The 24,675-nt window shown below is 33.3% G+C and overlaps 1 long non-coding RNA gene across 1 annotated transcript in view; it reads left to right on the top strand.

Moving 5' to 3' along the window:
- LOC145527827 (uncharacterized) overlaps nt 1-24,675 on the top strand; it is a 237,979-nt gene that overhangs the window by 62,362 nt on the left and 150,942 nt on the right. The window contains exon 2 of the long non-coding RNA XR_014069904.1: nt 17,687-17,764. This is a non-coding gene — a long non-coding RNA (uncharacterized LOC145527827). The remainder of the gene's footprint in view (nt 1-17,686; nt 17,765-24,675) is intronic.

Genomic DNA, 24,675 nt, shown 5'->3' with positions numbered 1-24,675 from the left:
GAATGGGGGCAAAGGATATTTAGGGAGTTTGGAATTGGCATGTACACACTGCTGTATTTAAAATGGATAACTAACATTATCCATTACGCTATGTGGCAGCCTCGATGGGAGGGGAGTTTAGGGAAGAATGGATATATGTATATGTTTCACTGAGTCCCTTCGCTGTATACCTGAAGCTGTCAAAACATTGTTAATCAGCTATACAAAAAAAAAGTTTAAAAATAAATAAATGAATACATTAAGACGTCCAAAAAAAAAAAAAAAAACTAAAGTGAAAATATGTTTGAAAAAAGCCTTAATCACACACACACAAATAAATAAATAAGTTCCAGCTTTATTATATGATCTCTAACAGGTCATTTTTTTATTAGTGGCCATCTATTGTTTTCTTATAGTTTTTGTTTTATATTAGACTATAGTTGATTTAGGGATTCCCTGGTAATTTAGCTGGTAAAAAATTTGCCTGCAATGCAGAACACCTCAGTTCAATTCCTGAGTCAGGAATTTCCATTATAGAAGGGATAGATTACCCACTCCAGTATTGTTGGCTTCCTTGGTGACACAGATGGTAAAGAATCCGCCTGCAGTGCAAGAGACCTGGTTTTGATCCCTGGGTTGGGAAGGTCTCCAGGAAGAAGGCATGGCAACCCATGACAGTATTCTTGCCTGGAGAATCCCCATGGACAGAGGAAACTGGCCAGCTGCAGTCCATGGGGTCGCAAAGAGTCAGACACAACAGTAACTAAGCACAGCGCAGTACCTAGTTAATCTACAGTGTCGTTAGTTTCAGGTGTACAGTAATTCAGTTTTATATATATATGTGTGTGTGTATGTATGTATATATACTATTTACAAATTCTTTTCCCACTTAGGTTATTACAGAACAGGTTAAATATAGTAGTGCATATATGTCAATTTTTAAACTTTTTTTTTCAGGTTACTCATCTCTAAAATGGGGTTAATGATAGTATTTATTTATATAAAATTATAATTAATATTAAATGAATTAAAGCATGTAGAGTTTCTCTGTCATGTAAGTAATAAGTAATTTTATTAACTGCATTATACTTACAATAAATCATTATATTATGAAGATTATTAAAATGGGAAATAATTTTAATTGCAAAAATATATATACTTTTTATAGTGTAAGAATGTTTTTGCTAATTACCAAGCAGTGTGCTAGGAATGGCTGTTATTGTTGATCAAGGCTATACTTTGAACAACTACAGCCAGAGATGTTTAATAAAGATATATATCTTTCTGATAGTAAGTCCATTTTTTAGCTTGTAAACAATTTGGATTTATTCTTTTTTCCCAAAGGAATGAACATACAACACAAAATCATTAAAGCAGTGTTGGCAGAAGACAAAACACAGAAGTATTAGACTTGAGGGAACGGAAAAGAAAAAATATATATATATTGAAGGCAGACATTATACATGACAGTTTTTTGTTTTTTTTCTAAAACCCAGAGTAGGAAAATATTCTACATTTTAACTAATTATCAGTCAGTTCAGTCGCTCAGTCGTGTCCGACTCTTTGCGACCCCATGAACCACAGTACGCCAGGCCTCCCTGTCCATCACCAACTCCTGGAGTTTACTCAAACTCATGTCCATCGAGTCCGTGATGCCATCCAGCCATCTTATCGTCTGTTGTCCCCTTCTCCTCCTACCCCCAATCCTTCTCAGCTTTAGGGTCTTTTCCAATGAGTCAACTCTATGCATCAGGTGGCCAAAGTATTGGAGTTTCAGTTTCAACATCAGTCTTTCCAATGAACACCCAGGACTGATCTCCTTTAGGATGGACTGGTTTGATCTCCTTGCAGTCCAAGAGACTCTCAAGAGTCTTCTCCAACACCACAGTTCAAAAGCATCAATTCTTCAACGCTCAGCTTTCTTCACAGTCCAACTGTCACATCCATACATGACTACTAGAAAAACCATAGTTTTGACTAGACGGACCTTTTTTGGCAAAGTAATGTCTCTGCTTTCAAATATGCTATCCAGGTTGGTGATAACTTTCCTTCCAAGGAGTAAGCGTCTTTTAATTTTATGGCTGCAGTCACCATCAGCAGTGATTTTGGAGCCCAGAAATATAAAATCTGACACTGTTTCCACTGTTTCCCCATCTATTTCCCAAGAAGTGATGGGACCAGATGCCATGATCTCAGTTTTCTTGTTGAGCTTTCAGCCAACTTTTTCACTCTCCTCTTTCACTTTCATCAAGAGGCTCTTTAGTTCTTCTTCGCTTTCTGCCATAAGGGTGGTGTCATCTGCATATCTGAGGTTATTGATATTTCTCCCGGCAATCTTGATTCCAGCTTGTATTTCTTCCAGCCCAGCGTTTCTCATGATGTACCCTGAATATAAGTTAAATAAGCAGGGTGACAATATACAACCTTGACGTACTCCTTTTCCTATTTGGAACCAGTCTGTTGTTCCATGTCCAGTTCTAACTGTTGCTTCCTGACCTGCATACAGGTTTCTCAAGAGACAGATCAGATGGTCTGTTATTCCCATCTCTTTCAGACTTTTCCACAGTTTATTGTGATCCACACAGTCAAAGGCTTTGGCATAGTCAATAGAGCAGAAATAGATGTTTTTCTGGAACTCTCTTGCTTTTTTGATGATCCATCAGATGTTGGCAATTTGACTTCTGTTTCCTCTGCCTTTTCTAAAACCAGCTTGAACATCTGGAAGTTCATGGTTCACGTATTATAGAGATACACAAAAATCGTTTCCTTAAGTAACATTTTTATTACTTTTGTTCTCTGCTCTTCTAACCTTTACTTTTGTCTTCTATGCTTTTCTAAGAGAAATTGTTTCTCTAAACTGAATTAAATACAGATACCTGAAGACATTCTATGCAGTTGCAATAGTGTCCCAACAGCACTATTTTAAGAAAGCTAACATGTGGGAAATAGATTTAAGGGACTAGATCTGATAGAGAACCTGATGAACTATGAACTGAGGTTTGTGACATTGTACAAGAGACAGATGTTCAAGCTGGTTGGTGATGGACAGGGATGCCTGGCTTGCTGCAGTCCATAGCGTTGCAAAGAGTCAGACACGACTGAGTGACTGAACTGAAGTGAACGGAACATGTTAGAGTAGTATACAATGATATTTATGAAAGAAAGATAGGGAAAGAGAAAAAGGCAGAAATTGAGACAGAAAAAGATAGAAAAAAAGAGGAGAAGAGGGGAAGAAACAAGTCACTAGAATTTGAGCATATATAAACAGAAATACAAATTGGAGCAAATAATGTTATTTTCTAAATTCTAATGGTATTTCCTAATTCTAAATGTGGTGTATGCTGATTTCCCCAATACCATAGTTATGTGAAATTTAAAACTAATATCTAAATAGATATCTACATGAGTTACATTGTGCTTTATATAATTATGTTTAAAATCATGTCTTGAGATTTTCATTACATATTAGATATTTAATAATGCATATCATAAAGCCATGTGTGAAAGACCTGTGTCTTTATCAGTGACTCCTTGACAAATCATTAAATACAACTTACATGGGGTTCCCCAAAGACTATAGCAGGCAAGACTGTTGCCAAGTGGAAAGACATGTAGGATTCATTATACTGCTGTTTCTCAAACTTAACTAAGCACAAGAATTACCTGCAGGGCTTGTTAAAACAAATTCCTAGGCTCTATCCCTGGAGTTTCTGATTTAGTAAATCTGGAATGGGATTTAATTGCTTCGTATTTCTAATAAGTTCTCTGTTATTCTGATGTTATTCCTTCCAGGACAAAACTTTGAGAACCACTTCTTACACAATGGGTCTTAGTCTTAAACAGTAATTTATTCACAACAGGCTGCCCATAAAATTTCAATGTTCATGTTCACATTCTTTTTTCCACAGAGTTGTTGTGAGTTAGGTACTATTTTGGGCTTCCCAGGTGGCTAGTGGTAAAGAACCCGCATGCCAGTGCAGGAGACGTAATGTAAGAGACTGTGGGTTCAATCCCTGGGTTGAGATTGGAGAAGGGCACAGCAACCCACTCCAGTATTCTTGCCTGGAGAATCCCCGTGGACAGAGAAGTCTGGCGGGCTACAGCCCATAGAGTCATCAAGATTCAGACATGACTGAAGCAACTTGGCAGGTACCCACAGCTACTATTTTTACTTATAAATGAGAACAGAGAGACACAGTGCTATGACTTAAATAAACACAGCTAATGAAATCTTAATTTCAAACTGATTTTCTGATATCAGATTGCATAACCTTTCCTCTACTTTAAATTTTGTAGGGCATTGAAAAGGGAAGAGAGAAAATCCCATGTGGTGAATTAGCTAGGGAACCAAAAATAAGTTAATGTTAGGCTTGATAAATAGCATCAAGAACACAATTGAAATTGACTGGATTATCAGTTTTGCACTGTTTTTCAACATTTAGGAGCAATAAATGCAGTGTCACCATGGGCTACTGATACTTCCAACAGATCTATGCCTTTTCAGATTAGAATCAAATTCTTTAATTACTAGCAGAAACTTTGTATATATATACTGTATCTATGTATCACTGATGGATACATAAAAGTTAACTATATATAGCTTTCTGATACTTAAATCAGAACATATCACAATTGTAGTATAAAAAACATTATTTTGAACACTGATATTTTGAAAAGAATTTGACAGATTTAAAAAGAAATGTGGCACTTTAAATGCCTTAATTTTTAACATCTATATCTCAATATGTATCAAAATTAATGAAAATTAAATGTTGGCATATGTGATTGCATAAAATACTGTAATTCTGATTTTGGCTTTTAGTCAAATTCATATTCTTCATCAGCTGGCAATACAGTTTGGAAAGACCGGACTATACATAGTTCTGATTGTTACTACATAGGTTGCACTCTTAATCAATTTAAATGAGGAAGTTATGGCCAAAGATATTTTCTAAATTGTTCTGTCATTTAGTGAGTAGACATAGCCAATCTCCTGTGAAAATCTGCAAAATCAAAATAGTGGGCATCTGTTCTTCCGGAATAAACTGAAATGCCACTATAACAGCATTAGGAACACACAATTCAGTATTAGGCAAATGGATTTTGGACCCTGTCCAAGGGATTTTATTACTATAAACACCAAAAGTTCCATTTGTTGCATTGTTTCATCCATTACTGTGAGAACAGCATTGTATTAGAACTTTCTGTTCCTATAAGTGCGCAATTTTATAGCAGCTACAGAAATATTTTTCATATCCTTTCTAGGGGGTTAGAGGGGAAGGGAGTGGACTCCACTGGTTATAGCTATACACATCTATCACTAAGGACAATTATTTCAACCTATCGAACATTTCCTCTGACCAGTGTTTCTGACTACATCTCAGAAGAGAATGTGATACCGAGGTTTTTAAAGTTAACAACCATTTGCTTTCATATTCTTTTTTTTGATGGCTTGAGTTAGAGTCACTATTTTTATAAAGGCTGGAGTTTTATAATGCTTTTTAATCAGCCTGAAGTGATTAATCCATGAAATATTGTTGTTGCCCTTGTGAAGGACCGAATAGGAACAATTAGATGTCTTTTGTTGTATATACAATTATAACCATTAAATATTTTATGAGATATTAATTCTTCTCCTCCAGGTTATTGTTGTTGTTCAGTGGTTAAGTCACGTTCACCTCTTTGCATCCTATGAACTGCAGTACACCAGGCTAACCTGTCCCTCACTATCTCCTAGAATTTGCTCAAACTCATACCCATTGAGTAGGTGATGTCATCCAACAATCTTATCCTTTGTTGCCCCTTTTTCCTCCTATCTTCAGTCTTCCCAGCATCAGGATCTTTTCCAGTGAGTCAGCTCTTTGCATCAGGTATCCGAAGTACTGGAACTTCAGCTTCAGCATCAGTCCTTCCAATTAATATTCAGGGTTGATTCCTTTTAGGATTGAAAGGTTTGATCTCCTTGCAGTCCAAGGGACTCTCAAGAGTTTTCTCCAGCACCACAGTTCGAAAGCATCAATTCTTTGGTGGTGCTCAGGCTTCTTTATGGTACAGTTCTCACATCCACACATGACACTGGGAAATCCATAGCTTTGACTAGATGGACCTTTGTCAGCAAAGTGATGTCTTTGCTTTTTAATACGCTGTCTTAGGATTGTCATAGCTTTTCTTCCAAAAAGCAAGTGTCTTTTAATTTCATGGCTGCAGTCACTGTCTACAGTGATTTTGGAGCCCAAGAAAATAACGTCTGTCACTGTTTCCATTTTTACCCAGCTATTTGCCATGCAGTAGTGGTACTGAATGACACGATCTTAGTTTTCTGAACATTGAGTTTTAAACCAGCTTTTTCACTCTCCTCTTTCACCCTCATCAAGAGGCTCTTTAGTTCCTCTTTCTGCCATTAGTGTAGCAGGATATGTTTTATAATGCCCATGAGATATTTTTAAATTGCTAATGAGAGAAATACTAAATTTTGTGTAGTTATCTTATATTGCTACATTTCTGAACAAGCCACAATATTCATGTTTAATTATATTCAACTCCTCCTCCTTTTCCAAGTTTACAATGCTACCTGGTTCTATGTCATTTGATAGATGTTCAGTCAAAGATACATTATTTATCCAGAGGTAGCCGGATCATTTATTAAGATGAGTATTAAACAATCATAAAATGGTATTCACATTTCTAGTTGATTGGAAATATAATTATTTATTCAAATATCACAATACCTTAACTTCCTCTAAGAAATGAAATTGTATACGGTATAACAAGAAAACAAGTAAATGTTAACTTGGCAATATTAAAGAAAATAACAAGAAAATATTTTATTACTCATCTACACATCTTTAAAAACAGCAGTAATTATATGAGTTTTCCCTTAGTTTATATATGTTCAGGTTAGGGGGTAATGAAGATATGTGGACCAGCTTTAGCAACATTTAAAGTCAAGCTCTTCATACAAGTAAGAATTTTGCATATAACTTTTAGAAGTAAAATGGTTTTTACAGAAGTTTCCCAAGTATATTTAAATTTCTTTTCTGTAACAAAAACTTACAAATTAATATAACATTTACCTCAATGATTTTGTTATCTTTGAAATGGTCTCTTTAAATGCTAAGTTTCTCTGAGATTCAACAGGGTAAATTAATTCATTTGTTTGCAGCTATTCTTCTCAAAATGTTTCTGTGTTAAATGCTTCCTTACTCTTTAAATTAGTTAATGATTCTCCTGCTTTGTATAATTCAAAAAAAAAAAAAAATCATTGAAACCTTTGCTTTTCCCTTCTCTTCTATAGACCTTTGTACTTTTTATATTCTTGTACCATATTTTTACCGTATGAGCCACCAGGGAAGCCCGACCATATTTTTAGTGGGATGTTGGGGAAAAAAATAAAGTGTTTAATGCCTGTACATAAGCCACCTGTGTTTTAATCCCTATTTCATTATTTTAAAATACTACTTCTTAACTATCCACCTCTTAGATATTTAGTAATGGCACAACTCTCTTGCCTTTCAGAAAAATTCTTTCTCTCATGTTCATGCTTGTTTTCTCATTTCCATCCACTGTTAATCCCTATTTTTGAAACAAAACAGATACCCAGAAGTGAACATATTTATATGTTCTCTTAATCAGTGCTTATTGCAAATCCTGTAAAGCAATAGCTAGTATGCAGCTTGTCTTGACATACAAACAGCTAGAAATCTGGACAAATATATGAAACAATGTTTTCACTAATTGCAGTGATGGAAATTACAGCATTATGGTTCATGAGAGAATGAGGTGAGTTCCACAATTGCTCTGCTTTTTTGTCTAAAGAGGACACAAGTTCTGGATTACTGTGCAAGAAAGAGAAGCAAAGCAGAACCTGAGGTCAATCGAAGAGACACATTGGAGTTTGAGAGACTGAGGCTGATATAATTTGCAAGGTAGATTATCAGAAAGAAGGGAGTTTGGAAGAAATGCATACAGTGACCCTCTTTTTTTTCTTTGCTGAATGTTAATCTGCACATACATATGGTGAACCTCCCAAAGCCAAACAAAACCAACTGCAAGAATGCTTTTGAACTATGGTGTTGGAGAAGACTCTTGAGAGTCCCTTGGACAGCAAGAAGATCCAACCAGTCCATCCTAAAGGAAATCAGTGCTGAATATTCATTGGAGGGACTGATACTGAAGCTGAAACTCCAATACTTTGGTCACCTGATGCAAAGAACTGACTCATTTGAAAAGACCCTGATGCTGGGAATGATTGAAAGTGGGAGGAGAAAGGGATGACAGAAGATGGGATGGTTGGATGGCATCACTGACTCAATGGACATGAGTTTGAGTAAACTCTGGGAGTTGGTGATGGACAGGGAAGCCTGGCATGCTGCAGTCCATGGGATCACAAAGAGTCGGACACAACTGAACAACTGACCTGAACTGAACTGGACTAATTCCCAGGCCACACATAGAGATAGAAGTTGTTCAAATTTTACCCAGAGAGAGAAAAGAAAACTTGTTTAACGCTTGTACAATCAATAGAAACCTCGAAGAGTCACAACTGAGTAGTAAGACTATATTAACCCTCGAGAGAAGAACACTACATTCCTATCCTAACAAAAAACAATTTTTAAAGCCTCACAATATAACTTACCTGCCTCGTAGAGCAAACATCAGTACTTTTTAAAGAATGTCAACAAAATATGAGCACTCAAAAACATGGCATATGCAATGTCTTGGATCTAACAAAACAGTCACTAAACATGCAGAGAAGCAGAATTGTGAACCACAGAGAAAACTCTTGAATATTCAAGATTTTAGAGGAAAGCATAATACACAAAAGAAGTAGAAGATATGTAGATAAGAACCAGATGGAACTTCTAGAGATAAAAAATGAAATATCCAAATTAATATATATATTATCCACTGGGTGAGGTTAGCAACTGATATGGTACTGAAGGTCAAAATAGTAGTAAATGCCAAGAAATAACTATCGAGAATACCTGTATTAGTCAGTTTAAGGTGCCATAACAGTATACTATAGACTGGCTGGCTTAGACAGCTAAAATTTATTTTCCCATAGTTATGGAGGGCAGAAATCAGACATCAGGATGCCAGCACAGGCAGGTTCTGGTGAGAGCTCTCTTTCTGGCTTACAGGTAGCTACTTCTTGCTGTGTCCTCAGATTGTTTTTCTTCTGTGCTTACATGGAGAGAGAGTTAAGGAACTCTCTGGTGTTTCTTCTTAAAAGGACAGTAATTCTAATCAGGGCCCCGCCCTTATGGCCTCATTTAACCTTAATTAACTCTATATAGGCTCTGTCTTAAAATTTAGTCACATTGAAGGTTAGAGCTTCAATAGATGAGTTTTGAGGAGACATAGTTCAATCTATAGCAATGCCTGAACTGAAGCGCATAGATAATTAAACTGAAAAAAAAGATAGAGAAATGAATTAACAAAGTTTCAGTTACCTAGGACAATAGCAAGGTTATAATATGCATGTGTGTGCTCAGTCACTCAGTCGTGTCTGACTCTTAGTGACCCCATGGACTGTAGCCTGTCAGGGTCTCCTGTCCATGGAATTTTCCAGGCAAGAATACTAGAGTGAGTTGCCATTTCAGATTCCAGGGGATCTTCCCCACTCAGGGGTCAAACTTGTGACTCTTGTGTCTTTTGCATTAGCAGGTGGATTCTTTACCACTGTGCCACCTGGGAAGCTTTAAGGTTCTAATGCAAGTATATATAATTTGGAAAAAAAAATTAAATTTATACCTCACAACAAAGTCAGAAATTAATTTAAAATTGATTATAGGCCTGAACATATAAGCTAAAAATGTAACACATAGAAGAAAATATATAAGAAAATGATACTTTGGAACAAAGTATCCGTAAGATTCTAAGAGTCCATAGATTTCTTAGGACACAAAAAGCACATAACATGAAAAAAATTCATAAATTGAACTTCATTGAATTTCTAGTTTCTGAAAGATAGCAGTTAGCATTAGGCACATAAAAAAGCAAACCATAAACTGGGGGAAAATATTACCAATATACATACATATATTTGGTAAGAAACTTATATCTGAACAGCCCAGTTAAGAAAATTGACAAGCTATTTGAAAAAATATATCCCAAAACATTAAGTGATTAATAAATAAATGAAGTGATAATTAACATCTTTAGTCACTGTGGAATACCACTATAAACCCAATAGAATAGCTAAAATTATAAAGGCTGACCATATCAAGAGATGCCAGGGGTATGGAACAACTAGAATAATACATGACTCTTGGTTTTATAAAATGGTTCAACCACTTTAGAGAACAGATTCCACTTTGAAAAATGCAACATGTTCCAGAAATACCATGCCAATATGTTTTTTGAAAAGAAATAAAAATGTACGTCCACAAAAAGACTTGTACAAGAATGTCTTTAGTAAGTTTATTCATAATAGCCTAAACCTGGATACAACACAAATGTTCAATAGCAGGTAAACAAATTGTGATATTTTCATACACTGAAAGATTATTCAGCATTATAATGTTGCTGCATGTAACTTGGAGGGAATCTCATAAAGCATTAGGCTGAGCAAAGTAAGCTAGAAAGAAAGAAGATATAGTACATAATTTCATGTATCTATAACTCTGCATCAGGCATATTAATCTTTAGTGACAGAAGGCATATTGGTGGTTGTCTGGACTCAGAGAGGAAGGTAACTGAAAGGATACACAAAAGAAGTTTTTAGGGTGATAGAAAGTTTTTATATTCATTGTGGTTTGGGTTGCTGCTGCTGCTAAGTCACATCAGTCGTGTCCGACTCTGTGTGACCCCATAGACGGCAGCCTACCAGGCTCCGCCGTCCCTGAGATTCTCCAGGCAAGAACAACTGGAGTGGGTTGCCATTTCCTTCTCCAATGCATGAAAGTGAAAAGTGAAAGTGAAATCGCTCAGTCATGTCCGACTCTTCACGACCACAAGGACTGCAGCCTACCAGGCTCCTCTGTCCATGGGGTTCTCTAGGTAAAAGTGCTGGAGTGGGTTGCCATTGCCTTCTCTGTGGTTTGGGTTACATACCTGTAAATGTTGGTTAAACCTTATAAAGCTGTACTCTTTGCATGATGCATTTTCTTATTTATAAGTATAAATATATTTGTATTTATAGTGCATTTATAATAATATAAATATAGTGAAGTATAATTATATATAATAAAATACAATGTATATTTTATTATATATAATTATTGCATAAGTTAAATTTAAATTTTAAAATGTATATATCAAAATCTAGAAAGATTTCTGGTCACCAACTTTCTACTTATCGAAACAAATAAATGTGATTGTGGGAGAAGTTGTGAAATTAAAATTTACACATGTGTAAATAAAATAGATAACTTCGTGAAGTAGAGCTTGTCTGTCCAATTGGGTAGTCAGTAGCCAAAACTGGCTATGAAAACCTTGATATATGGCTTTTCCATTTTGATGTGCTGTAGGTATAAAAATAAATACCAGATATCTAAGACCTACTGTGAAAAAAAAACTGTAAATATGTCATTAAAATCACATTATATTGATTTCACATTTAAATAATAATATTTGAGTATAGTAGTTAAATTATATCATTCAATCAATATTCAATATCATTCATATTCAATTTGTTAAAGATATTATATGTTTTATATATTATTTCATCTGTTTCTTTTGGATTTTATTTGGAGTACCATTTGACTTGTATTTTTAACCAAACAACTAGCTATACATTGAGAGAAAGTAAATAATCCCTCTAAAACTGTAGCTGTGCTATTCTCAAATATACTTTCTACAAGAAGGGCCTGAAATATTTGCAGAAATTTTATTGTATTTTAAGTTGCATTTCCTAAAATGTTTGTTACAGATTAAGGCATGAGGAGATTTTTAGAAAATTTTTAGAAAATGAGGTTGGGAGATGTTGGATTAAATAACATTTAAAGATTTCTAAACAACATGTCTTATAAGGACTTTATCATGTTAGTGTGTTCTGTGAATATTCAGAGAAGGCTGCTTAATATATTCCTTTCATTTTCCTTGACACAAGTTAGAAGAGTCCTATTTAAGATTTTCAACAATAAGCATGATTCTTCTACAACAAACTGTATGTTTGAGTTATTTAAGAATAAGTGCCTCATACAAATTATGGAAATTCACATTCTGATGGTCTAGAATTACTTCTGGAATGGCTTGGATGAATATTAATCACTGATTTGATTGAATACTTATGCTTTTATTTTACTAGTAATTGATTTGATTGAATTCCTGTGCTTTTACTTTCTGCTTAGATTATCTTCCAAATGTCAAAACAATTTTGCAAGAAAAAGAATAGAGAATGACTTCAAGTTCAGTGTATGTCTTTGGATCCCAGATGTTTATGTCTAACCAGAAGCAGTTTTTAATTTATGAAAGAGATTAAATATCATCTCTGATTGAGAATTTTAAAAATTATTTTTATATTTACTCAAATTATAAAATACACAAGGAAATTAACTTTAAATAGAAATGTTTTCATTTATGTCATATATTTTTATAAACTATCAATGAGAAATTAACTTCTAGAGGAATTTATAATTAAAGTATACTCTTAGAAGAGAGTTTCAAAATATATTTTTGTTACAATAGTAATAAGATAGTACTAGTAAAATTGCACTCACTGAACAATGTGAGTAAAATTATAAGCAATAAAATATAAGTGAAAAATATTTTATGACTTGAAGATAATCATGTTTAACATACATACAGTTAAAACTGTTCACATATAACAATTCCTAAATTTACTATGAATTATTTAAATTCTAAATAGCCATACAACTGATTAACTCATATGGTCTCATAGGTCTCCCCCTATCTGGGTGTTTTTAAAAATAGAACAAACCCAAAATAATCTAGAAGGGAATGAAACTGAGAATAGATTGCTGATATTGCTACCATATTACTAGCCAGTTGGGAGATAGTAAAATCCTTGTAACATCTTTACAATTGACAGCTTTTATATATCTTTATGTGGAAATAGTTTGGAATCATTATATCTTGAAAGAATAAGTAAAAAGACAGTTGTACAGATTTTAAGCCTAGACTGATGAGATTTGAATTCCAGGTATACATCTTACTAGCTTTATAAATTTAAGAAATTTGTCTCAATACTTCTGTGCCTCAGTTTCTTTATCTATAAAACAAGAATGAAAATAGAGCCCTTCTTGGAGAATTAAATAACTTAAAAAAAAAGCATTTAACACATTGCCTGTTTTTTTCCCATTATCCTAAAATAATAGCAGTTATTATTTTATAATTATTAAAGGCAATCTGATTAATTATCAACATATGTATCATATATTTTCTAGTGTGCAGAGCCTCATTTTCAGATCTATATATATAATTTTATTGCTAAATTATAATAGAAACTATGATACATATTCATTATTTTCTCTAAGCCAAATATTGCAGTACATAGCAATGAGACTTAAGAAGTTGAATAATGTAAGACATCAGTTTCTTTGCCAATGTTGCTGTGGAAGGATAACAATGGTAAAGGATTTTTTCTCCTACTTCCCACAGAGGAGTGAGTCTCTTCCCCATTTTTTTTTGAATTTCGACTGATCTGGAACTGCTTTGATTAATATTGCAGAAGTAGCATCATGGCAGTGTCAGAATTAGTCTCAAAGAACCACCATATATAAATAGTCACCCATTCTGTGGAGGAGATCATGAGAGAGGCCCTAAGATGTATGGAGAAGGGAAGAATGCTAGTTAAGCTCAGTTTCTAGTCTTTCCACCAAGGCACCAGGCATGAGAGTGAAGCTCAGTTGGATCTTTCATACCAGTGCAGATGTCAACTGAATACCACTGACTCTAGGCAATGTAACTTTGAGCAGAAGAATCATGAGGCTGAAATCTGTCCAAATTCTCAGTCCTCCAAAATGTGAAATATGATATAATGGTAGCTGTTTTAAAGCACTAAGCTTTGGCACACTTTGTCACACAATCACAAAGAGTCAAAGTAAGTTTTGTATTGTCTAGTTTTGATAGTCTAACTGATCCAGGTAGTAGGATCCAGATAAATATTAGACAGATTAAAAAAATATATATATACATATATATATTAAGGCAAGAATTTATAATAGAAGGAAAGATGAACCCAGTTGGACTATACGCTATGAAAGGTAATAAAAATCGATATAATAAAGAATATTATCTTGAGACAACCTTAAAATTTTAGTACTTTAAAAGTATCACAGAACATATACTAATAACAATGAAAAATAAATTTCTTTTTAATTTGCCTCTAAAATATCATTTAAAATACTGTGTATTATCTCATAAGCAATGTAACATGTTCAGGTAATCTTTATAAAACTTAAATCAGTTGAGACCTGAAATGAAAATATGGACAAATGACTTTATTATCTAAATATTATTTAAATATAAGTGTGTCGTACATACTATATAATACACAATATAATCACATATAATGACATATATTAAAAAGTCTGTTTCTTAGCCTTTGAATAATCAAAAAATGGATAACATTTTTAAACCAATATAAATATGTATTTTCAAATGTGCAAAATATTTTATCATTATTAAAATCACATTATTATGAATTAAAAAACTTTTAAAAGTATTTATGTTGTATAGAGGAAATGATCAGTACTCTTCAAAGGACTAGAGTCAATTCAGTTACATCTTTTTGGTGATTATTAGCATAAAATATCCAGAGGAAATTTTGTGTCTGCTTGCTGCAATATTCATCAATAAAACTTTAGTGCCAGTTTTCATACCTTGTAATCAATAAAATGAGGAATAAATGAAAAGAGATTAACACATTATTAGTTTTTAACTTTTTTACTTGGATCAAAAAGAGAGAAAAAAACCTGCTTGATTCATTTATTTCTTCTCATTTACTCATTAATATTTTAACAATGTATTTTGGGAAAGGTGTGATAGCAAACATCTAAGCCTTAATTTAAGCCCAAACTTTTTACATACAAATACTGATCCCTCAACTACAGAACAAAGTCTGGTTATTTAAGTTACATTTAGGTAAGCTAATTGCCATTTAGATATCCTAATTTTAGAGTAAAATGGTATTATAGGCCAACACAGGAAGAGACAAGAAAGAAGACTATCCATATCTATTTACAGAAATGCATACTTGCACAAACATATATTATACACACACAAGTGTCATATCCATGTCTATAGATTAATGTGTAGTTGTGCACCTATGTGTATCTATTATTAATAAGAGCCCCAAAAGCACAATTTTTACTTTGCCATAAAAATAAATCATTAAATTTCAAAATGGAGGCAATTCCATTTTTGTTTAAAATAAATAAAATGCTTATTTTAACCAGATTTTTACTTATTCATAAATGTTGTTGACACTTATTAAAAATGGTATTTTGAGAAATAATTCTGAAGAACTAAGAGGAATGTCTTGTAATTTCAGTATAGACTGTCTGGAAGCTTTAGAAAACACTGTGTAAAGATTGAAAGTTCAGCAGCACCACAAATTAATTTTAGACACCAGTTAAAATTTCATTAGTATATCTTGAGGTAATGTCAGATCATTCTGGTTAAGATTTTCTGGGACAAAAGAGTTGCTTTGCTTGTCCCTTTGCCTTGTATGTCTTTCCAGAAATTATTAAATTATCTTGCAGTTGTTATTGCCAATAAAATTTTTTATTTGCCATGCACATTTCTAAGAAGTATGTAAATATACTTGCATGTGAAGTATACTTTACTCTCAGACCATTAAGCTGTGTATGAACACCAGAGGTTCTCAACTTTATCTTCTTAATAGCACTGAGGACTGTCAATATTATGTAAAAAAAACCATCTCTCAGTCATGCCAATGAATGCCTGGAAGACTTGCACAGTTTACATGTTAAACATGACTTCAGTCATTTCTCTTCAGATTAAGATATTAAGATATAGAAATGAAAACAAGAGGAAAACCTAAAATCTGCTTTGCCTGTGTTTATTTTAATGTAAATTATTCACAGCCTTCTTCTTTTTTTTTTTTAAGCACTAACAGTGGAAGACTTCCTACAACTTATAATTGTCCTGACTTAGAACTTAGGACTCAATGAGAAAGACATCAGAGAAATCTGCTTAAAAAATACAGTTGGGTATACATGTAGATGCCTATGGTTGATTCATGTTGATGTATGGCAGAAACAAACACAATATTGTAAAGCAATTATCCTTCAATTAAAAATAAATTAAAAAATACAATTGGAGTAGGTTGTTTTGAAGGCAGATTAATTCGAAAAATATTTTGTTAAACACTGGCTTTTAAGTGTCTAACACTCTCTTCTGAACAAAGTTTTGGTTTTAGCATTCTAATATGCTCTATAAATTGCCGAGAGATATTATTTGCAGTTTCCAACAGTACTTTTGCCTGGAAAATTCCATGGACAGATGAGCCCAGTAGGCTACAGCCCATAAGACTGCAAGGAGTCGGACATGACTGAGGAGCTTCACTTTTTTCACTTTTCAGAACATATTCAACCATATAACTCCCCTAGCCACCACCATCATTATTTTTCTATAGAGTATTTTGCAGAACAGATACTCTGGGATGTAGTTTTGGAAATGATGCAAGGTTTCCTAAAGACTTCTGACTCAAAAATATTCAGCATTGCTAATGGCTTCTATAAGAATATGATAAAGGTTTTATAATTGTTTATTGATCAGAAAAAAATTCTGCCTTAAGACAAAATGCATCTAGTGTTTGTTTTCAGAATGGCCCTGTGTGTTAAAGCTAGTTTCATCATATACAGAGAGTGGAAGTAATTTCCAGTTCTGAAAAAGTGTGCTTGGTAAACACCAAAAGGAAATATTTAACTCAAGAGTTCTAGGTTTCCAGTCAAGTGAATAGTTTTGAACTAATGGTTTGTTCTATTTTCTGTTGCCCTACTTTCTTCTTAAAACATGCCTTTAACTTTAAAACTTCAGTTGTGTGTGATAATCAGAGGTTACATATATTCTCTATGAGAGTTTTCCCTAATATTAAGAATTGAAATTTTAATCTATTTTTAAAGTGCATTTATTAACATAGGAAAGCTCTTCAACTTCTCTTTCTGATGATTTCATCTTATGTGATGACAAAGGAATGCCCACACTAACTTAGGCACAGCTACATTCCAACAGATAAATGTTTATTATTATTTCAGCTTGAAAATTTAAAACATACTAAATATATTAATACTGAGATGCCAGTATGTTTCAGTAGTGAGTTGTTAGAATTAATTTCATACCAGATAGAGTTTTCTGGCTATAAAAACATTTTGATATTTTAGAATTACTTAACATCTTTAAGCATTGTGAAAATTTTGAACAGAAATTACACACACATAAAAGATACACGCAAGCATCCATACAATCTGCTCCTCTGAATAAATAAGCCAAAGAGAAGTTGGTTTGGTCTCCTGCCTAGGTAATAGCACCTGGGGATATGAACCAGTGACGTCAATGCGTTAGTCTGACAGACAGGAGAACAACTTTATAAGAAGGCTGAGCTCTGGCCAGGAAATAGAGCAACTATGGGGTGCAGCGTGCAAACTTTGATGGCAAAAGTCAGTCTAACTCAGTCACTGCACAGCCAACTCCTGAAAAATGGGATTTCAGTAGCAAAACTTATACTTCAAGACATTACATTAACCTGATTATTGTTAATACATCATTGTTTCCACAGATCTTGGTTCTTGAGGAACATTGCAGTCAAGTCTGGGGCTCTCTTGCCTTTGGATCAAGAAATCAAGAAAAGATGTAGGTAAGTGTTTAAACTTTTACTTTTTCTGTATTCAAGTGTAGGCTAGAGTTTATTTGTTAAGGACAAGCGTTGAGTACTCAATTTGACCTGTGTCGATGGGATAAGAAGAGTGGGATAAACTGCATCACATATTCTGAATTCCTTTAGCCAATGAATGAACACTGTAGGATAATTTATTTGTTGAGTTAAAGAATCTGTCATTTCTGCCAAATAAGTTCATGCATTTTGTTTACTGTCAGTATTTCATAACTGTTTGATTGTTTGCTTGATATTTATGTTGGTATGATGGCTTTGTTTGAGCAACAAATTCCATGAAACTTTTCTGGTTAATTCTCTGGGTCTGGTATTTCAATAGATTATATTTTATTCTATTCTCCTGGGAGCTGATATTTACAGAATCTGAGGCCTAGACAGAAATGATTTTTGTGGAAGAACCCTGCATCCCCTTTTAACACCTGTGAAGTGAAATGAAATGAAAGTCACTCAGTTGTGTCTGACTCTTTGCTACCCCATGGACTATGCAGTCCGTGGAATTCTCCAGGCCAGAATACTGGAGTAGGTAGCCGTTCCCTTCTCCAGGGGATCTTTAACAACTGTGAGAGGACTTTAATTTATAAAGACCCATTTGTTCCTTGTTTAGAAGATAGTAGCTGTAAATGTTTTTCAAAGTAGTAAACATTTAAAATATACTTTTTAAATGATTGTATTTCAAATTTAAATATATAGAAATATTATAAATAGTATATAAATATATAATCTGTATTTTACATTAATGTAGCAAAGTTACATATTCAAACAATATTTTCAAAGTTGCTAATTTTATGTCAATGTTATATAATCTATTTTTGTATACAATATTTCAAAGTAACTATCCTTTTGTCATGCTCCTTGTTTATATTTCTCTCTTCTCACAGATATCCATACTTTAAACAGAGATATAACTCTTAAATATAGATTCTTTTCCATCACCTTTTTTTTAAAGATAAAAATAGGAAAATTAAATAGTCTTGCTTTCAAACATTACTTCTTTAAAGTGCACCTTGCTGATTATACTGCTTAAGATAAATCATTGCATTGAAAGGATTCTGAAGTTTTCCAAATTGTGAGTTGAATTAGTCAAAATTACACATACAGAGAAGATTATCTGGAAAGTCAATTATATAATAATGGGATGAGAATAATGGCTGAAACTACAATTAATGACACTTACCCCAGGGTTTTAATGTAACATGAAAGCAATCTAGGGAAAATTGTTGCTATTCTAAATAGGAACCAACATATGGAGAGATTTGATCTGGGTTAAAAGGAAAAGAAAATAAATTGAAAGAGAAAACTGAGGTAGAGAAGTTAGTGCACTCAGTATTTGATTTAATCCCATATTCAGTTCCATATGTTTACTTGAGAGGATCTCAGAGAGCCAAGAATACAAAATGCCATTTTCCCTCTAATCATTTAGGCATGGTGTTCAAAGCAGAAGGTATTTTCCCACCAATTTGAATCAGAATATTGGCATTTATTTCTTCAGAAATCTCCACTATCTTCTAATAACTGAATACTTAGAAAATAACTTTGTTCTAAGCAGTGTAGCATTAGAAACATTTTATTAAATTCTTCAATTTCAAAGAACTTACAGTTTCACTAAAAATTGGACTTGTTTTAAATATTTAAAGCAATTGCTGGGAGAAATGTCAGTAACCTCAGATATGCAGATGACACCACCCTTATGGCAGAAAGTGAAGAACTAAAGAGCCTCTTGAGGAAAGTGAAAGAGGAGAGTGAAAAGTTGGCTTAAAACTCAACATTCAGAAAACTAAGATCTTGGTATCCGGTCCCATCACTTCATGGCAAATAGATGGGTAAACAATGGAAACAGTGAGAGACTTTATTTTTTGGGGCTCCAAAATCACTGCAGATGGTAACTGCAACCATGCAGTTAAAAGACACTTGCTCCTTGGAAGAAAAGCTATGACCAACCTAGACAGCATATTAAAAATCAGAGACATTACTTTGCCAACAAAGATCCGTCTAGTCAAAGTATGGTTTTTCCAGTAGTCCTGTATGGATGTGAGAGTTGTACTATAAAGAAGGCTGAGCACTTTTGAACTGTGGTGTTGGAGAAGATTCTTGAGAGTCCCTTGAACCATAAGGAGATCAAACCAGTCAACCCTAAAAGGAAATCAGTCCTGAATATTCATTGGAGGGACTGATGCTGAAAATGAAGCTCCAATACTTTGGCCACCTGATGCAAAGAACTGACTCATTAGAAAAGACCTTGATGCTGGAAAGATTGAAGGCAGGAGGAGAAGGGGACAACAGAGAATGAGATGGTTGGATGGCATCACTGACTGATGGACATGAGTTTGAGCAGGTTTCAGGAGTTTGTGATAGACAGGGAAGCCTGGCATGCTGCAGTCCATGGGGCGCAAAGAATTGGACACGACTGAGTGATTGAACTGAAAAAAAATATAAAGTGATTTAAGTCAATATTTTTAATGTTCAGTGGGAATAAGATATGGTTAAACATTTTAGGTATAGCCTTTGTGACCTGTGTGAGGCAGTACTTCATTGTAGTTTTGATTTGCATTTCTCTAATAATTAGCAGTGATGAACGTTTTTGGATGTGCCTATTGGCTATCTGTATTTCCTCATTGGAGAAATGTCTGTTTAGGTCTTCTGCCCATTTTTCAATTGGGTTGCTTTTTCCTTTTGTTATTGAATTGTAAGAGCTGTTTGTATATTTTGGAAATAAGCCTTTGTCAGTCACATCATTTGTAAACATTTTCTCCCAGTCCATAGGATATCTTTTTGTTTTGTTTATGGTTTCCTTTGCTGTGCAAAAAGTTTTGAGTTTGATTAGGTCCCATTTGTTTATTTTTACTTTTATATCTATTGCCTTGGGAGACTGACCTAAGAAAACATTGGTATAGTTTGTGTCAGAGAAAGTTTTGGCTATGTTCTCTTCTAGGAGTTTTAGGTGTCTTGTTTTAAGTTTAAATGTTTAAACCATTTTGAGTTTATTTTTGTGTAGAGTGTAGAGAAAAGGGAGCCCTCCTACAGTTAGTGGGAATGTAAATTGGTGTAGTCACCATTGAGAACAGTACAAAGGTTCATAAAAAAACTAAAATAGAGTTGCTATATGATCCAGCAATGCCAGTCATGGGCATATACCCAGACAAAACCATAATTCAAAAAGTTCCATGCACCCTTATGTTCATAACAGCACTATTTACAATAGCCAAGACATGGAAACAAACTAAATGTCCTTTAACAGATGAATGGATAAAGAAGATGTGGCCTATAGATACAATATTATTCAACCTTAAAAAATCATGCAATATTGCCATTTACAGTAACATGGATGGACCTAGAGCTTACTATACAAAATTAAGTTAGAAAGAGAAATATCATATGATATCATTTATATATGGAATCTAAAACATGACACAGATGAACATATTTATGAAACAAAAACATACTTACAGATACAGAGAGAAGTCTTGTGACTACCAAGGGGGAGGCCAAGTGGGGGAGAGAAGTACTGAGAGTTTGGAATTAGCAAATATGAGATATTACATATAGGATGGATAAATAACAAGGCCCTACTGTATAGCACAGAGAAATATTTTCAGTGTCCTGTGAAAAAACCACAATGGAAAAAAATGATATATATACGTTAAACTTAGTCACATTGCTGTGCAGCAGAAATTAAACACAACATTGTAGATCAACTATATTCATATAAGATTTAAAAAATAAAAAATAAAATACTAAACAGATACTAATACAGGTGAGTAGACATGGATTCCCTTTTTGCTGACCATGATTATTTTAATTAAATATTTTCTATTATAAAAAATCAACAAATCCACTTACATGCTGAGGTTCTTAAAAGAAACAAGGGAAGGTTATATATGAGGATCAAGCAGGAGGGTATAATGAAAACTTTAATATACTGGACTTAGCTTATTGCTTTACAGAAATAACTCTGGGTGTGTCATTTACAGAAAGACATGTCTATCTACTAAAGAAGCATAAATAGGAATACCCAGATTTTCCCAATAATAGATATTATATCACAATATATATGTATATAATAATTCACAATTATGCATATTTATATATAATAAATATGTATAATATCAAATCAGGACAGAAGCACTATTTTTTTTCAAACTGGCATGATATTCTTATTTTTAATGTATCTGTCACTGCTGAATATACTCAATTCTTCTGACCATGTTGACATTATCATGCACTCTGTTAGTTTACAACTTACCAGAAAATATCAAGTGTACATATGTATTGACAACTGTACTGGACACTATGAGAAGTCCAGACAGAAAGATTTCCTATCGTCATGGAATTGATAGTCTTGTCTAAAGGCTAAAAAAATGATTGAAAGAACACAGACTAAAAATTAGAAAAAAAAACTGTTGTTCTAACTCAGAGTTCCCATAAGATTTTTTTGGCTTTCCTTTTTTTTTCTTTCATTTATAAAATACTTGGCTCAAACCATACAGCTTTAAGGTGATTTCTGACTCTAGAATAAAATGATAACATATATTTAAAATAAATAAATCATAAATTATATTCCCTGGATGTACATAGTAGTTTATCTTGAAAAGAAAAACTAATATTGAGTGCCTTCTATGTGTCAAGCATAAGTTAGTTGTTTTCACTTATGTCATGAGCTATCCAAAAGAACCCTGAGAGGCAATACTTTAAAACCTTGTGAAAAAAAATTTTAATGCCATTTTCTGAGTTATGTCCAAATGGGTTACTTTTTTTTTTTTTTTTTTTTAAGAATGAGATAAAAGTTTCTTGTCATGAAGAGACCTTTGAAGATGTTATTTTGACATCCCTTTTATTTTCTACCTGAGACAGTGTTAAACAATTTCAAATATTACCTGCAGCCCCCTGCTTATGAAGTTTCTTTTTCATTCCAAATGTCCCAAATGTCTAACTACTTAGGACCCATGAGTGCTTTTCACAGCCGAACTCCATGACAGCTGCTTGGGAATACTTAAAAGCAAGGAAGGTGATCTGACTTCTTTTATTACCTTCACTGAGGGAGAAAGGTCTGGCCACAGTGATAAGTATTCAGCACTTTTTCACTTCATTCAAGGCACTAAGGATCCTTATTTTCCCATCTTCCCTATATATTAAAAATAATAAAATTGCAAGCAAGCATATGTATTGGACAAAGTTCTCATGAGTATTTCAGTAGTGATGACATTTTGAAAAGGAATGGAAAGGGTCTTACTATACATGGCTTTAGAAAGAGTAATTAAAATTTACTAGTTCCAGATTTTCAAAAACATGATTGATTGTATCGTGGCAAATATTTAACAAATCCTAATATATTAGGAGTATTTCATGTTTTTATATAGACAGATGTTAATTTTCCTACACACCCAGCAAAGTAGTTAAGCTTAGTCAACATCATGCTATTATGTCTGAGGTGACAAATTGGAATTAAGTGGAGACGTAACAATCTCACTTTTCTTATTTGCTATAAAACAGATGCCTAAGAGTAAGATTTTCATAAATGAAGAAGAAGAAATAAGAAAGGGAAGGAATATATGTATAGGCTTTTATAAAGTTTTTAAAAATATAAAATATTTGCATGCAGAGAACTAGACTAACCTACATTTTGTTGCATTAAAAAAAAATCTGAAAGCAAATTTTATATAATTTTAAAAACTCAAAATGCACTCTCGTTTTATTTCATAGATTAAAAAAGGGGGTTAATCAAGGTCCACAGTCTATAAGTAACATATACATGATAATTTCTGTTGCTTTGATATTTGAACTCATCTAGCCCAACTCAATAAGCCACAGAGGTAGTAGAGACAGAGTGCTTCCCTATTCTAGGGCAGTTTGCTGGCTGCTGCTTCTCTTTCGAACAGTAGCATCATTCAAATGAGAGAACTTTGCCAATATTTGATGAACATTGAAATGACTACTTCATACACTTATAATTGAACTTTAAAAGTCTAATTGCTAGAAAACATGTCCACTTAAATTTGATAGTATATAATTAGATTGCCTTAGCTCCAGTTATAAGCTAAAGGGGAGTGTGTGTGTGTGTGTGTGTGTGTGTGTGTGTGTGTGTGTATAAATACATGATTTTAAGTGTCAAAATTCAAACTATACAATAGAGGTAATAGAAAACACTAATGGAGAGATTAGGCATTAAGTTTCTACCATTGGGTTTGAGTGTGTCATAAATTTACAAGAAAGATTATGCTCATAAAAATTAGAACAAGTTAAAAAAAAAAGTCTGTAAAGTTATTTCCCCAATAATTTAATCTTCCAAAGGCAGAACAATTTTTTAAATGCATACTTTTTTGATTAATAGCAAGAGTTCATTCAAAGAAGATAGTTGAGCCTGAACATTTATTTAATTCAATAATTACATATTTAAAATATTAACTAATATCTTGGCATTAGGCATTGAATTAAAAATTTTGATATGAAATATGAATATTTCTGTTAAAAGTAACTATTTTGGCAGGGAAAATGCTTTAGAAGGATAAATGAAATATACTCTTTGAAATGAAAGAAAGAAATGAAATATATTTGTGGATACTTGGTAATAAAGGTACCAGAGCAATTTATAGGAATTATTTATCAAAATTAAAAAAATACTTTAGTGAAGATGTCAGCTCCTCCACTTCAGCCTAACAACTTCAGGAACATAGCGGTTTCAAAGCCTAGTTGGAAGCCTTTAAAATCTAGTACTGAGAGGAATGGGTAATTTAAGCAACAAATATTCCAAAGATGAGAGACTTTTTAAATGCTCCCTTTATGTTCATACTTTTCTCCCCAAGGACAGGCTCTTTATTTACTTCAAAGTAAGACTTAGTTGTTCTACTAACTCAGCTGGAAACTGATTAATATTTTGTTCT

The sequence above is a fragment of the Giraffa tippelskirchi genome, chromosome 11 (genome assembly GCF_054371585.1).
Source record: "Giraffa tippelskirchi isolate mGirTip1 chromosome 11, T2T-mGirTip1v1.2.pri, whole genome shotgun sequence".
NCBI classification, from domain to species: Eukaryota; Metazoa; Chordata; class Mammalia; order Artiodactyla; family Giraffidae; genus Giraffa; species Giraffa tippelskirchi.
The sequence above is the reverse complement of the archived record's forward strand: the minus strand, read 5'-3'. Positions and strand labels throughout refer to the sequence as shown.